General features: G+C 44.4%; 1 non-coding gene across 1 annotated transcript; it reads right to left on the reverse strand.

Annotated features, from left to right (window-relative positions):
- Nucleotides 1–4,790: 4,790 nt before the first annotated feature.
- Nucleotides 4,791–4,917, reverse strand: LOC129481483 (small nucleolar RNA ACA64). The gene has a single exon (XR_008657467.1). It is a non-coding gene; the product is annotated as a small nucleolar RNA ACA64 (small nucleolar RNA).

Raw genomic sequence — 4,917 nt, forward strand, 5'->3', positions numbered from 1 at the left:
GGTAATAGCTCTTCTTTAAATGTTTGGTAAAATTCGGCAGTGAAGCCATCAGGTCCCAGGCTTTTTTAATTTTATTTTTTATTTTTTTCTGAGGCGAAGTCTCACTCTGTCGCCCAGGCTGGAGTGCAGGGCATGATGTCAGCTCACTGCAACCTCCGCCTCCTGGGTTCAAGTAGTTCTCCTGCCTCAGCCTCCCAAGTAGCTGGGATTACAGGTGCCTGCCACCACACTTGGCTAATTTTTTGTATTTTTAGTAGAGACGGGTTTCACCATGTTGGCTAGGCTGGTCTCGAACTCCTGACCTCAGGTGATCCACCCACCTCCACCTCCTAAAAGTGTTGGGATTACAGGCGTGAGCCACTGCACGCAGCCTGATCATTTTTATTGTTCTATTTAAGATATGAGTCATTTACACACCACAATTACAGTTATAATATTCTGTATTTTTCTATTTACTGTTACCAGTGAATTTTGTACCTTCAGATGATTTCTTATTGCTCGTTAACATCATTTTCTTTCAGATTGTACTCCTTTTGGCATTTCTTGTAAGACAGGTCTGGTGTTGATGAAATCCCTCAGCTTTGTTGTCTGGGAAAGTATTTCTCCTTCATGTTTGAAGGACATTTTTGCTGGAAATACTATTTGAGGGTAAAAGTTTTTTTCCTTCAGCACTTAAAATATGTCATGCCATTCTCTCGTGGCCTGTAAGGTTTCCACTGAAAAGTTTGTTGCCAGACCTACTGGAGTTCCATTGTATGTGGTTTTTTTGTTTTTCTTTGAGACAGAGTCTGACTCTGTCACCCAGACTGTGGTGGAGTGGCACAATCTTGGCTCACTGCAACCTTTGTCTCCCATGTTCAAATGATTCTCATGCCTCAGCCTCCTGAGTAGCTGGAATTACAGGCACACACCACCATGCCTGGCTAAAGTTTTGTATTTTTAGTAGAGACAGGATTTTGCCATGTTGGCCAGGCTGGTCTTGAACTCCTGACCTCAAGCGATCCACTTGGTCTCAGCCTCCCAAAGTGCTCAATTACAGGTGTGAGCCACCATGCCTGGCCTCCATTGTATGTGGTTTCTTTTCTCTTGCTGCTTTTAGGATCCCTTTTTTATTGTTGACCTTTGGGAATTTGATTATTAAATGCCTTGAGGTAGTCTTCTTTGGGTTAAATGGGCTTAGTGTTCTATAACCAGCTTGTACTTGAATATTGATTTTTTTTTTTTTTTTTTTTTGAGACAGAGTCTCACTCTGTCACCCAGGCTGGAGTGCAGTGGCACAATCTCGGCTCACTGCAACCTCTGCCTCCCAGGTTTAAGCGATTCTCCTGCCTCAGCCTCCCGAATAGCTGGGATTACAGGTGCGTACAACCACACCTGGCTAATTTTTGTATTTTTAGTAGAGACGAGGTTTCACCATGTTGGCCAGGTTGGTCTTGAACTCCTGAGCTCAGGCAATCTGCCCGCCTTGGCCTCCCAAAGTGCTGGGATTACAGGCATGAGCCACTGTGCCCGGCCTGAATATTGATATGTTAAGTTTGGGCTGGTGTCTCACTAGCTCACATGTCCCCTAAGTCCACTGGTTCCGAGCCCAGCACAGCATTACAACTTTCTAGGCCAGGTGCGGTGGCTCACGCCTGTAATCCCAGCACTTTGGGAGGCCGAGGCAGGTGGATCATGAGGTCAGGAGTTCAAGGCCAGCCTGGCCAAGATGGTGAAACCCCATTTCTACTAAAAATACAAAAATTAGCTGGGCGTGGTGGTGGGCACTTGCAATCCCAGCTACTTGGGAGGCTGAGGCAGAGAATTGCTTGAACCCAGGAGGCGGAGGTTGCAGTGAGCCAAGATTGTGCCACTGCAATCCAGCCTGGGTGACAGAGCCAGACTGTCTCCAAAAAAAAAAAAAAACTTTCTAGGAGGTGCAGTCCTTGTGGCCTAGACCGTCTTTCAGGTTTATTTAGGACTGTAGGGCATGTTAGCCCATGGTGGCAAAGCTTGCTGAAACTCATGTTCTGACCTCTGGGATGGGCAAATTCCCTCTGGCTAGGGCTGGTCTAAATGCTCCCTCTGAGGGTGCTGGCTGAGTTCTGCCCAGTGTTGCTCTCAACTGCAACAGGGGAGCACTAAATTCCAACACAGTCCCGCAATCATTGCGCTCTCCCTCCTTCAAGTGTAGAGTCTCTCTGTGTGCCACGTGGCCACTGCTGGGGGCTGGGGAAGGGGAGGTGTTAGCAATTCAAGACTGTCTTTCCGGCCGGGCGCGGTGGCTCACGCTTGTAATCCCAGCACTTTGGGAGGCCGAGGCGGGCGGATTACGAGGTCAGGAGATCGAGACCACGGTGAAACCCCGTCTCTACTAAAAAATACAAAAAATTAGCCGGGCGCGGTGGCGGGCGCCTGTAGTCCCAGCTACTCGGAGGCTGAGGCAGGAGAATGGCGTGAACCCGGGAGGCGGAGCTTGCAGTGAGCCGAGATTGCGCCACTGCACTCCAGCCCGGGCGACAGAGCGAGACTCTGTCTAAAAAAAAAAAAAAAAAAAAAAAAAAAAAAAAAAAAAAAAAAAAGACTGTCTTTCCTACCATCCTCAGTGTCTCTTTCAGTCATATGAAGTTAAAACCAGGTACTATGAGTGCTCACCTGATTTTTGGTTCTTATGAAGGTGCTTTTTAATATAGATAGTGGTTAAATTTGGTGTCCCTGTCAGGAGACACCTCCACAAGTGGTGGAGGCTTCTATTTAGCTGTCTTGCTCTGCTTCCTCCATTTTTTTGTTGCTGTTTTTTCAGACAGATTCTCACCCCAGTTGGAGTGCAGTGGCACAAAAATGGCTCACTGCAGCCTCGACCTCTGGGACTCAAGTGATCCTCCCACTGCAGCCTCCTGCGTAGCTGGGACCACATGCGTGCACCATTGTGCTCAGCTCATTTGTGTTTTTAATTTTTTTGTAGAGATGATGTCTTACTAGTGTTGCTCAAGCTGGTCTCAATGTCCTGGGCTCAAGGGATCCTCTGGCCTCAGCCTCCCAAAAGTACTGGGATTACAGGCATAACCTGTTATTGTTTATGAACTGTGTGCTCTTTACAATTTTCTCTTTGCAAGCATTTACTCTTTGATTCAACCCACCATTACTACAACCACTTGTCACTCATAGATTTGCCAGAAATTAGGTAAATATTTTACTTGTTTTTATTAATCTTTCTTAAATGTACACGTAGCTTGCATTTATTTCAGTGTTTAAAACTGGAGATGTTTTGGGTCTTTCTTTAGAACTTTGATGTTTTTGTGACCAAAAACATGCTGTAGGAATTTAATTCTTGTTTATATAAATTAGCCTTTTTTTTTTTTTTGAGACAAAGAGTCTTCTTCTGTTGGTTAGGCTAGAGCACAGTGGCTCAACCTCAGCTCACTGCAATCTCTACCTCCTGGACTCAAGTGATCCTTCCACCTCAGCCTCCAAAGTAGCTAGGACTACAGGTTTTTTTTTTTTTTTTTTTTTTTTTTTTGGTAGAGACGAGTCTCACTCTATTGCCCAGGCTGTTCTTGAACTGAGCTCAAGTGAACCTCCCACCTCAGCCTCCCAAAGTGCTGGGATTACAGGCGTGAGGCAGTGTGTCTGGCAAGCCTATGGCAAAAGTTGCTTCCTGATATAACATTTTGCTTAAAGTCACAGTTTCCAAGTACCTATCAACATTAAGTGATGACTTAAACTGTATAATCCTTTAACTATACTGCTGAATTCTGTTTGCAAGTACCTTTCTGAGGATTTTTGCATCAGTCTTCATGAGGGATACTGGTCTGTAGTTTTCCTGTAGTACCTTTACTGGCCTTGGTATTAGGTTAATGCTGGCCTCATAGAATGTATTAAGGGTATGTCCTCATCTTCAATTTTTGGGAAGTCTGAAATGATTGATACAGTTCTTCTTTAAATGCTTGGTAGAATTTATCAGTGAAGACATCAGGTTTAGGGCTTTTCTTTGACAGGAGATGTTTGATTACTGATTGAATCTCTTTAGTAGTTACAAATCTACTCATATTTTTTATTTCTTCATGGTTTAGCCTGGTAGGTTTAGTGTTTCTAGGAATTTCTCTATTTCACTTGGGTTATCCAATTTCTTGGCACACAATTGCTGATAGTATTCCCCTATAACCCTTTTCATTTCTGTAGAAATGGTAGTAATGTCTTCATTTTCATTTCTGATTTGTCTCCTTTGTTATGAGTAGATCTAGCTAGAGATGTGCAAAGTTTTTTGATTTTTGAATAGCCAAATTTTGGTTTCATTTTGATTTTTCTGTATTATTTTTCTAGTCCCTATTTCATTTATATCTATTCTAATCTTTACTACTTCCTTTCTACTGCTAGCTCTGGGTTTAGTTTGCTCTTCCTTTTCAGCTCCTTAAATTGGAAAGTCAGGTTGGTGATTTGATATTTTTCTTTTTAAATAATTTTCAATTTTGCTTTCTTCAGACCAGACTCTTATTTTTTAATGTAAGAATTTATAGCTAGAAACCTCCCCCTTGGCACTGGTTTTGTTGTGTCTCATAAGTTTTGGTATGCTGTGTTTTCATTTTCACTTGTCTTTATAAGTATTTTATTATTTGTCTCGTGGTTTCTTCAGACAAACAGCTTTATTTGAAAGACGGAGGACAGCCGAGTCCCCCCGACCCCGCGGTCCTGGCAACATAGGTCTCAGGCGTGGGAGGACCAGTGTACTGTGGAGAGAAAACGAGGTTAGGGGTCAGCAGCCTGGGTCAGGAGTCAGGGGCCAGACCACGTGAGCGACCACATCCAGGGGGAGGCCGCGGGGCCTGGGTTTCACCGCCGCACATGTGGCAGCGTGTGGTGAACTGAGGCCCCTGGAGGCTCTGGGTGCCAAATCTTACCCGCGGCCATGGCCAAAGCCGGGGGTGATTTTCAACCAAT

Source organism: Symphalangus syndactylus, chromosome 4 (assembly GCF_028878055.3).
Source record: "Symphalangus syndactylus isolate Jambi chromosome 4, NHGRI_mSymSyn1-v2.1_pri, whole genome shotgun sequence".
NCBI lineage: Eukaryota > Metazoa > Chordata > Mammalia > Primates > Hylobatidae > Symphalangus > Symphalangus syndactylus.